Source organism: Passer montanus, unplaced genomic scaffold (genome assembly GCF_014805655.1).
Source record: "Passer montanus isolate IOZ18808 unplaced genomic scaffold, ASM1480565v1 scaffold128, whole genome shotgun sequence".
Lineage (NCBI taxonomy): Eukaryota > Metazoa > Chordata > Aves > Passeriformes > Passeridae > Passer > Passer montanus.
In genome coordinates, this window is record NW_024359610.1 from 42,982 (window position 1) to 55,635 (window position 12,654).

Here is a 12,654-nt window from a genome sequence, read left to right on the forward strand (position 1 = left end):
TATATTGAAAATGATCTTTTGCAGATATCAGAAATTCACAGCCCTCAAAAATACCTGTGTGGTTTTGCCTGCCTTCTTCCTTTGTCCTTCCACACTTCTGCCTCTTGCTGCCTTTAGTTGAAGTAAGGTTTACTTTCAACCTCTGCCATTCCTGGTTGTCACCTTTTTTGGACTTGAAAAAGACAGGAATAATTATGTAAGCCATTCACCGATTACTTTTTCTTTCATACTTACATGTCTGATGTTAACAGTTAGCATACATAAATTTCAGTGTTTTGTTACAGACTTCTTGTGAAATCCTAGCAATGGATGTGCCCAGGTCTGATGGACAGACAGACTTTGATGGAGGTGTGTTCTGAAAGGGGGCAACTGTTAATCTCTACTTACCCTGTATCTGGAGCCACTGATCCCTGGCAGAAGTGACAGTGCTTGCATCAGCATGGTTGAGAGACATAATTCAATTGTGCATTCCCAAGGAAATGAGGCCCACACAAATGCCCTGTCAGTCCCATTGCTTACTGTCTGGACTAATTTCAACCCATTTTGAAAAACAGATAGAAATCTGTGTTCCTGCAAGTTTCCTGAAAATCACTGACTGTGAAAAGTGAATGCCAAAATAATAGTAGCCATTTGAGTGATAAACTCAGGGTACGTGGGAGTGGAGATTACTAGATCTGAGCCTGAACAGACAGAGAGAGAAGTTGTTTTTTGTGACAAAGATGCTAACTGGAGATCCTGAGTGAGCAGTAAAAGCAGATAGCAAGAAAACTGCTGAAGGTCTTGTTTGGTGGCTGTATCTTTCCAGGCATGAAGGAGAGTAATAAGAATTAATACTTTGAGTGAAGAAAAGAATGCAGGATGCATATGCTGTATATTATGGTTGGGACAAACCTCCTGGTCAGCCAACTCTCATGGATTTATATTAGCATAACATATGTTGTCTCCAGTCCTGGAAAGGATACCAAAGGGATCCTGGGATAAACAGGACTACTGTGATAAAAGAGGAGTTAAAGGACAAAACCCCCTTCTTGATTGTTCTTTTAACTGAAAACTTGCATTTTGTGCAAGCATAAATATTCAGATTTCTTTTAATGACATCAATAAACACAAATTAAAATAGCTCTATGGCTAGTGGACCTACCAAAGCCTAGTTTCTTTTCCCTCTCCTGAAGGCCACATTACAGCTTCCGCTGTAGTTAACAGAAGGTTAATAGGAGATACGGCATAGAATCAATGCAGGGGTTATTACATAGTTTTCAGACTAAAGTACTTATTTTTCTAATTAACTTTCCTTGAACAAGTTGGATTTTTAAATAAGAACTAAGATTATGAAAGACTAAATGTTTAATTTATAGAGACAAAAATATTCCTGAAATTTGTGACAAAACAAAATAGATGCACTACCTTTTCACAGAATGAGGGCTTAGAGAAAATATTTTTTATTTAATTTGACACACTCTCAAAGCAACAGTAATGAAAATTACCTTTAGATTGAGATGCATAAGTAAAATTATTCTATCAAAAATGCCACCACTCTGAGAACAGGAATCTTTAATGAAACACCTCTCTAGTCATGGGTCTAAAATTGCTGCTGTGTAATTGTAGCAATGGCAATACAGATCAGATTACAAGGAGATATTTTAAATAAATCTTCATGTATTTGTTATTGCATTGACTGTTAATCAAGTGATTTGTTGGAAAGCAACTGAAGTCAAAATACAAGCCAGATTATCACAGCTGCTTGTGTGTGCAAAATGAAGGACACCAAGCTTCTACTTCTTGTACAGTAGTAACGTACACACTATTAAGGCCCATGAGGAATTTATCAATTAAGAGACAAGAAGTCGGCTCTAAGTAATGATTTTTTTTACAGGTGAAAATTAATCTGGAACAAGAGCAGACATGAATTTAAAGCTATTCTTTATAATATGGTCATTAGGCAACATATGAAACCATGTTCATGTGGCAATTGATTCTGGAATAAGTAGTCCTGATTTGTCATGCTAGTTTATATGTATTAGGAAATTATTTTTATCAGTTTTCATATGTGGCATATTACAATATGTATTTGCCAACTTTGCTTGATTAGTTTGGATGCTCAGGTCAAGCACCTGTGTTTGGTGAAGATCTTTGCTCAGAAAACAGCTCTAAATTTCTGTGAATGGAAGTTGGTGAATACCCAACACTTTTAGAAAACAGGTGGCCAAACTGCTTATTTAGGTAATAAAGATTAACTACTGAACCTTCAGTTTAATAAAAAACATTTCATGTCAGAGGTTGAGACAGAAAGCCTGCTTTCCTGAGTGGTTTTTATTTTCCTTAACTTAAAGAGCAACAATTATTCATTCTGTGGTCCAACTTCTGCAGCAACTGGCTCAGGAATTGAATAGACAACTGCCTTCTTTGTCTACTGCCCTAATACCCCACCAAACTACACTAGAATAATAAGCTCATGAGAACAAAGAGGCCAAACTGATGTCATGCATGAGTTTTAGCCCTGTTTATTCTTAGCTCAGAGAGCTTGTCTGCACAGTCTTGAAAATATTTTTTTGTTATAATAGTAAAATGTAAGGTCCATAAAGTTGTACAGGATTATTTCTATAATATGTTAATTTTCAATCCTTAGGCCTGCTCATCTTCATGGATGACTGACATTTAATTAGCTGTCAACTTTGTAATCCCTTTCAGAAAGATTAATCTTAGAATTTTGTCTATTCAGTTTTCCAAAAAATTTAAACTGATAGAATATGAATCAAAGTTGTCAATTTTTCCTGCTCCTCTCCAAAAGTCTTTTCTTCCTTTCTTTCTTTCTTTCTTTCTTTCTTTCTTGTTTTATAGCTGCCACCCAGAATTTAGGAAGCCAAATGCCTTGTTCTTGGCCATCCAAATCTCTACTGCCCTGGAGTGTTCTTAGACATACACATCAATATGTAGTTGTCTTTTGTGATGAAGCTCCTGTGCATATGAGCAACCCCAGTACTGTCCTCTGGTGTGGATTTTCAAATATTGACAAAATATCCGGAATTTTGAGTGGCTGCACTTACTATTCCGCATACATCTTAACATTCATAGGAATGAGATGACCTTTCACTCAAACCATTCTGTGATTCCAAAGAAGTGAAACAAAAGAATGTGATGACAGTTCAAACAGATCAGATTAAAGGGGATCTCATGAACACCAATTCATGTCTACTCAAATTAAGAATGTATGGGCAGGTGTGGAAGATTTAATTTCCAGGGCTGACTGCATCAAGCCAAACTTTCAAGACCTAAGCTGTTTAGTGCACTAGTTGTGCTGGGATTTCAACTTAGTCCTAGTTGAAATACAACTAATATTTGGACTTGAGAACAAAAAGCCTTATTACTCAACTTCCTCAAATTGTGTAGAAAGGCGGGCTAGGCCAAGGAACCTGCAACCCCCCGCCCCCCCCAACTTATTTTGGTTCCATTACCTTCAGTGCACATAGAAGACAGCCAAGAAATCTATGGATGCTGGTGACTGCAATTGAGAAGATCAAGGTAAGTCTCAGACTACCGTAAGAAGTAACTTAATAGCTAATTAAGAGAGACTGGGAAAATATTAAAATATTAAAAATAATGCACAGCTCAAGGTTTAAAAGCAGAAGCATATACTTTTGTACTTTCTATGACAGAAAATTAATGCTTGGTAAGAATGGGTCCACAGGTTCAGTGAACCCTTAGTAAACACCTTTTGTCAATAAATACACATAAAGGAAAAGACAGACTATTGAGGTCTTGCTTAATGATAGGTTTCAAATATAACTACGGGGATTCTTTGCTAGCAATTTCCTTGACATTATCTAGATCTCTTGACTGAAGAATTATAATGATACTATTTAGTTATCTCTTCAGGTTGTCTGAGACTTACCTTGATCTTCCCTCTTGCAGTCATCAGCATCTATAGTATTTGTCTCTGTCTTCTACGTGCACTGAAGTATACAGAATAAGATCATTTCAGATTAGTCTGCAATGGAAAATTGACTGTTGTTGGCAGTTTGTTGTTACTCTTATACAATGTTCAATGCTGGAAAATCTTGTTGAACTGACTCTATCAACACAGATTTTTGGAAGCAGAGATATCAAGTAGAGATCAAGCCTTTTTAATAATTCTTTGCTTTTAATAATAACTCCAGCTTCTTCATAGTGCTTTCACAAAACACAGCCTTTAAAGAAGTAAGTATACCTATTTGTCTTCTTTGAAAAAGAAGAATCCTTGCCAGTGAAGTAGGTAAGAAAATTTAATTGTGCAATAAACCACTGCAGTTGAGCATGAGGTCACCTCCACTGAACTGGACTCAAATGACTCAAAAGTCACTAAAGAGTGACTTTTGTATGAGCAAAAACCAACTTAAAGCAGAGATATAGTTTAATAGCCAAGGTGGGAATTGGATTCAAGTGCTTCAGTCACTCTGCAGCTAGTCTGGCAGAGAGGGCGCACACACTCCAAATGGTAGGGTCTGCTCAGTCCAAGGCCACCTGTCCGAGCTGCCTCGCTGTGCAACCGGGCTGTGAGGCTACAGCTGCCCTCGTAGCCGGGCCTCAGCGCAGGCCGTTTCTGCTCGCTGCAGACCATCACTGCAAGCCATCGTCGCTTCCCTCCCGGGCCCGGCGCGGTGCCCTGGGGCCGCGCGGCCCCGGCCGGCAGGGGCCCGGCCCTCACAGCGCCCGGGGCAGTGCGCGCCGGGGAGCCCTGGGCTGGGCGGCCGCGGAGGCCCGGAGGCCTCTGGCGTGCTGCTTCTCCTCCGAGGGGTAACGCTGTCAACAGCCGCGTCGGCTCCCATGTGTGCACTGCCTTCAACAGATGGAAATTACAGCCACAGCTGAGTGTGGGCCACGGGCCATTAATATGGTGAAGCCAGAGAAAAAGATGCAGGGTCTTGTTATGCAGGAACACCTCTAGAGGTATTCCACTATTTGCCCTTTTAAAATTTTTAAAAATTTTTTTAAGTTTTTCCTGAACTGCTAAAGTACTACAGAAAATGAGATTGAATTAAGTATATATAGTCTGCTAAAATACTGAGAAAAGCATCAAGGTTATTTTTAACTCTTCCACTTCATGAACATATGCAATCTTTTATAAGATGCATAAAATGCAGTTGTATTTATATCTGCTGAGTATGAGCTAATGTAGACATTCAAGACTAGACACTTGGAATGTTTTTGGCTTTTTAAAAAAATTTCTCTATTTATGTTAAAACATAAAGACACAAGAAGCATCAAAGTGATCTTTATTGATTTCTATGATCAAAATGTGATCAGAAACCTGAATTTTTAGAAGCTAAAATTTGGAATGACCTACTTAATTTGAGAATACTACCTGTTGTAGTCATAAAAATGATGATGATGATGATGATGATACACCTTTCCCACTTATAATAATTCTTATGAGCTTTCACAGAAGCACAAATCAGTCATTTTACCATGCCAGGAAGTGATTTAGGTAAGGCTTTGTCATAGAGATCTCTATAGTGGATAGTAATAAATTTATGCATTTTTAGCTTTCAACAAAGGAAGTTAATATAATCTGGAGGGAGAGAAGGGAAAAGGTACAGGAAAGGCCAACACTGTGAAAGTTTCTTGTTATCAACACACGAATGCCCGATTTCTACTATTCTAATTACATTAAGTAGCTTTTTGTTACTTTTTTTTTTGGACTAAAACATCCCCAAATATACAACAATAAATGCAGGGTGTTTAGAATTTTCAGTAGTATGGACAAGGTCCTTTTCATGCTTGCTTTCTTGCAAAGAAAAAGTTAGTTAGTTACTTATGTAAAAAAAGTATAAAATTTCCATACTACATGTTGAGTCTTTTCAGAAACACTAAAAAATATTCAGGTTCATATTCAGATAGGTGCAATAATAATTTCTAGATCCATAGTTCAGCTTTCTGTAGTCCTGAAAGAAGCCTGATCTTTATTTGGGTTATGTTGTGACATGCATGGTGATAATGTTCTGAGGGTTCTAAGATAGTGCAAATAGATGTGACATCAAACGGATGATGCAGAAAATGTGCTCAGATTAAGAAATAACAGATTAGCAAGAGATTCTGAAGACATAGCTATAAGATAATCACTTTTTATTTTTTAACGGCAGTAGTATTGCACTCAGGAATATGATTTCTGAACTCTCTGGCAAATTTATTATTATTGTCAATTCCTAGAAAACAATTAGTGTAAGGAATGTGTATTTCTTTATCAACATATACAACTAATCATGGTACAAAACTATTTCTAAGAAGCTTTTTTCTAATATTTGGAAGGTGAAACTTCACAGGATTTAGAATCACAAGCTTATGATTTCAGCTCTTAGTTCTGTCTACCTCAATCCTTGTCTATAAAAATGACATAATCTTTAGTCTTTTTTAAATTTAAGAAGTTACTGTTCATGAGGCAATGTATGAATATAACTTTTAAGGGCCTTTGTATATTTTTCCTTTCAATATAGCTCTCATTTAGAATAGCATTTATGATGTTGGTGAGGGGAAATTAAATATACTAATGGGTTGATTCTGTTATGCTAAGGACATTCTTGGACATTAGACCTGTGCCCTCTGTATTTCCTTCAATTAGTGGCATTGTTGTAAAAGTCATTAACTCAATGGCTGAAGAGAAGTGCCAGTGCATTTTTTGCAGTAATCCTTGCTCCGTTTTGAGTATTTTCTGATTTATGGATGCATCACCAAGGTCTTAAACTATAGAAATGTGTTTATAATGTCTTTAGCAACATGGCAAACACAATAAGGATAAACTAAGAGAAGAGCTAGAAGCTGAAGAATCTGAACTGTGTAAGCAAGCCAGATTCTGCCTTGAAACGATAGGTTTTGCAGGCATACGAGACCTTAATTAAATAAAACTTGAACAGCATGTGTCTCTTAAAAAAAAAAAAAAAGAAAAAGCCAGAAACCCAACCACCCAGCCAACTAAAAAATCTTTGTTTTCACAGTATTGATGCTCCACATTATTCTGTTTTGATATATATAAAAATCATCTAGACAATATGCATGCATTTGATGTAGCCTTTAATGTAGACAACTGGATGGTGTCTTATGGATAAAATTATTAAAAGTACACTGAAGGCAACATCATTAATAGCCTAAGTGCAACTTGAAAATGTATATATTGACAAAATAATTTGCCACAGGTCTTTTTGGTGCATACAGCACTATATATGCAGTAGTAATATGCTGTGTTTTAAATTAAGTTCATGGGAAATTAAATAAGACTGTGCTGAAATTTTTGCAAGAGTTGTTAATCCTTGTAACCTGGCTGTGTTCCAAGTTTGGTAATCACATAAAATTACTTCCTGCTTAAATATAGTTTGATAAGAGGTGCCATCACTTCCTGTCCTAAACTATTGTGTAGTCTTGTCTGCTATGTAACAGCAGTTGTGTTCCACCCTGAAAGAGGTAATTTTCACTTGTGGGTGCAATCACTACAGATCTACACTAAATTTTGAGGTAGGCCTTTTTGCATCCTTGTGGTTAAAGAAGCAACAGTGAAAAAAAGCCCCACACTACATCCTTTGACCAGAGAAAACTAACTGTAGGTTTGGTCCAGAAGAAGAGATCTTTGTAGGCATAAGAAAATTAACCGAGTTGTTATGTAAGGTATTTTGTAGTCTTACATAGGGAAGGGAAAATGACAAATATGCCTAAATAGCAAAAAGTATCAACTTTTTGGAAGAAGATAAAAATTATCTGAATTTGCAAGTTAGTAATTCCTTGCTTTAGTTCTTCTAAAGCACCTAGTGAAAAAATTACACAAAAGTAATCCCTGATTCTTTTGTTTTTATGTATGTCATTTAGATACTTCAATTTGCAAAGATTTTGATAGAACAATGTGAGCTGTCATGGTAATCAAAGATTTTCAATATCTTATTTGCTAACATTGCTGTCGATGAGGTTGGTGCTTTTCCAGTCAAACAGAAAACCTAAGTATTTTCTGATGTAGAGGTAATTTATTGCCTGACTGTAACATTTAAAATGACCTTGCTTTTCATTCATTCCATTCCAAGGGTATATATCCTGGATATATGTCCCAAACAACCTGCAGTTGAAAGAATCCTTGTGCTTAAAATCCAACATTGGTTCTGAGTACAAGTCAGAGCCAGATATTTTGACTGTAAAATTTGACAGCAATATCAGGACAGAAGTGACCTAGTGAAGAGCATTTTTTATCTCTCTACTTCCAAAGGGTTAATATTTTAATTGTTTAGATTGAACTGTCATTTCTCACTTTCAGAGATTTAATTTGTTAATAAAAATACTATTTTTGATCATTTACATGAAAGAGATGCTGGAGGAATGATGGAAGGCAAGGTTGGGGTATGAGAGACTGCTGAAATGGGATTGTCAGAACAGATCCCAGATTTCTCTATCCTTTAAGACGAGCAGAAGTATCTTTTAACAATTTATGAGTGAAGGGAAATAACACATAGCTGCTTTCACCTTTGTCCGAGTGAGATGTGTTGTAAGAAGAGTGCATTTCCTATGCAGTGTATTTGGTAAGTTGTCTGTAACACAGGCTGATGCAGAAACTCCTTAAGGAAGATTTCTGGGCTTTTATAGAATGTGTGAAGTCTAGATTCTTGCAGTCTAGATTCTTTTCCATCCTTCAGATGTTCTTATTTTGGTACTTCAAATCTATGTTTTCTGCACACCAGTTATGACTGCTCTGTGGATTTAGTTCAGCACCTTTGCCAAACTTTAAATCAAAATTTCCCTACATAATTATTTTCAACAATTGCACAGCATTACTTAATGAAAGCAACTTAAGGGTGAGCATATTGATCCAGTTGCAAAACGATGAAATTAGTTTTATACTTTTTATAAACTTATTTATGTTTTTAAAGATTCCCTGGTCTTTTGTACCTCGACCCTCATTCATTGTAGTGGATACCCATTTGACCACTCCAGGATGGCATAATAAAACCGCGTGTATAAGAGCATAAAGCCAGGGGTACTTAGACATGCTAAATTGTATAAATAGCTATCAGAGAATGGTAGCATAACCTCTGCAAATGCTTACAAGTATCTGTGATGACAATAAACCTCCTAAACAAAGAGCAAATTCAGCAAAAAGGCTTTGCAATATTTTTTAATGTAATGTTTTAAAAACAGATTGCACATCAGAATTGAATTATATATCCAGGTTGTTATGAAAATCAACCGTTTAATTGTTTTATTAATAGTATTCATTAAATGCTGACTATTTCAACCCTTCATCAGGGGTGGACTAGCCCTACTAGCCTTGTAAAAATGTTGTTATTTTTGATTGATGGTAACTTTCTGCTAGTCCTTGTGGCCAATTGGTTTTAATATATTTTATGATAATAAAATGCATGCTTTGTAAACAGTGCACAGGACACCTGTTAACAGAATTTTATAATATAGTTCCTAGTCCTTAGTGAATACTGCATCGCCCTTTAAAATACTTTCAAAGACTTTTTCTTTGTTAAGGTGTATAAGAAGCTCTGTCTAGAACAGATCCTGTTACAAGATCAGAGTTTGGAAATGTTGTGTGAGTTTTACCTTTAGTGTAGCCTCACAAACAGCTGGATTGCTACAAATGAAGGGCTGTAAACCTGTGCTGTTAGCCTGTGCATAGAGGTGCAGAAGAGAGAAACCTCTTGAACTGTCTGTGCCTCTGGAGAGATCATTACAGTGAACTCTACCTCTGTGGTCCCACAGGAATTTTGGATTTGACCTTCCAGACATTTATGCATGGTATGTAAATGGCCCTTGTGGCATCAGTGTAATTATTCAAATGTGAGGTTACATGTCTGTAAGTACACTGCTTATTTTATTCTTTTTTCTCCCGATTCAGCAGTTAAGATTATGAATGCATTGATGCATGCAGCTAGTTATAAAAAAATATAATGAGAGGGTCAAAAAGCATAGCAGAATATTCTAAGGAAACTACAAAACTCTGGCATGGTGTATTTTTTAATGGTATTTACACTGGAAGCCTGAAAATGCAAAGGCTAACTGTATTTGTAATTAATTCATCATGAAAAGGAAGGAAAAGAAAAAAGAAACCTATTTCTGTAGTATATGTGCTGCACTTTGAATTTGCATTTTTTAAAATTGAGAATTCCATCTTTCATACCGCCTGAGGGAGAACAGCCAAATTTGAAAGCTAGGGACCTTTCTGATCTAATAGTTAATCACTTTAAATGCATTAGTAATGTCCACTAACAACAACTTCTGTGGAATAAGCAAATTAAAACAAAGGAATTGTAATATGTTCTTCAAACCTTAGTACGTTTTGCAGTAGTAAAATGGATTTGTTTGTGACTAGAGGAAAAACTAACTTTGTAAACATATTTTGGTGTAAACTATAAAATATTATATAGCTACCTAAGACTACATTAAATAGTTGACCAAAAAACCACATTAATATTCAGCACAATGAGAAAGATATTTTTCATATTTTGATGACAAATATAACCTAGTGGTGTAAATTTGGATACTTGAGTGAACTTTGTGAAGAGAAATATATGTTGGGACCTGTTGTTCTGTGCTCACAGATTAAATTCGATCCTGCTGAGCATTACAGAAAATAAAGGTTATATAACATTGTCCAAACATACACACATTTTTATTTGTCGCAAGATACTATAATTCCTCTTAGTAACAACAATAAATATATTCACAATGGTTATTTAGAGAGATAGTAATAATGCAATTTCTATTATTACTAGAATATCTTTTAAATGTTACAAGCAACAATATTAAATATGCAAACATCCAGTAAATTTGATCGTGAATTCTCTAAATGCATTGTTTATTTCCCCTTGCAAAACTCTGTTATCTCATGACTGTGTTGTTGTGTTGCAAAATGTGTGAGCTTTTGATGGATAACATTCTGAGCAAAGCAGCTGTTTATTGTATCTGTACTAGTTCTTACCCCACACTGTTTTTTAGACCATTATTAGTAAGTTTTGAGGTTAGAGAGGTACTGACCCAATCAAACATGTACAGAGCTCAGCCTCTGAGTTAATTAAATGTGGGTTAATAGTATATTATAAGGAAATCATTGTCCTTATTACAGTTATTAGGTAGTTAGTCAAATTATAGCTTCAAAGGAATGCAGAGCATGGAGAATTTGGGACTAAATTATGCATTTGAACCTTAGGCCAGCTTTTACTGTTGAGACAGTTTACTGCTAAAAGAAATTGTGTGTCATTGAAATTAAATGCCTTTCTGGGGATGGAAGCTTCCATTTTTAAATGAAATTACTGAGTGTGATGTAGTGAAATGATTAAAATCTGTATTCCGGGAATGTGGTGGACAAAAAAAAAAAATCAATAAATGCTAGGAAACCTTTGCTGCTGGATGTGAATCCTTTGAATGAAATAGCCTGGTACAAAAATAATAATTAAAAACATATCAGCACATTAATGTATTTAGCATGAGTCTCACGAGACATCATCTTCACTAATTTTTAGCATAAATTTTACTGTCTAATGAGAAGCTTTTTTTTTCTTATATCCATGTTAGGCAGTGTTTTTGCCCTTCCCCCAATGCTCCTGCACTGCAATCATTGTGCTTGCACTTATTATGTTACAAATGACCGAGGTAAGGCTGACATTCTCATTGCATGCAAAAAGAGCTGGTCTGCCAGGGTTTTTTTTTCCCCCCTAATGAAGCAGCTTTGTGAAATCTCCCCATGTGTTAATACTAATGAAGATCCTCCAGCACAATTAAAATCGCAGCCACTGGCTGAAGAGGAAACAGAAGACAATGGTATCTTTCTACATGTGCATATTTTTTTATGCATAGATCGACTTTATTTAGAAATATTGTTGATTTTTAAAATGCTTATATGTAGTATTTAATAAGGTTAACAAGCTGTATTCTTGAATTCTGCAAGTATGTTTTTACCAACTCATACTGAAATCAGTTAGATTTTCTTCGTTGCACTGTGGTTTAACTTTATGGTGTTATAGTTATGGTCTGTGGGGAGCAGTCCTTGGGCTCTTGCAGTGTACTTTAACCCTGCTTCAGTTTGAGACTATGCCAAAGAAAGAAAGAAAAAAAAGAAAAAAAAAAAAAAGGAGGATACCGTGTGTAGTGTGAAGGGAAGCACAGCTTTTAATTTTCTACAAACAACCTCTATGGGTTGTATCAGGAAAGGTGAAAAGATTTGTATTTAAAATATGTATTTTTAATTCTTGTGTCAACAGTTGGTGTTAATACTGCCCCTTGATTTTAATTTAATTCTACCACCCTTGTTGCTTTCTCTACTTGAATTTATCAAGTACTTCAAGAACTCAGAAGTTGCACGTTGCTTCTTTAAAATGTCTCCTCTTTTAGAAGTGGATCACCTTATTTTTTTCTTTCGTAGACACTAGATTCTATTGTTGCTTTATTAATTTTTTTAACCTGAACTTAATCTGTAGGTTCTTAAGGTGGGCAACTTTGTTTCTTCCCCGACCGAAAAAGTCATTATTAAAAAATGACCCAAGGCGGCCTGGAGCTTTCGGGCGGTGTGTGAAGAACGCGGGCTGTTCAGAACTTTTCGCAGCCCGAGGGCGGGCGCGGGTCCCGCGGCGAGCGCCGCGATCCCGCTCCCGGCCCGGCCACGCCGTCAGCGCTGCGGGGAGCGCCGGCGGTGACGTCAGCGGGGGC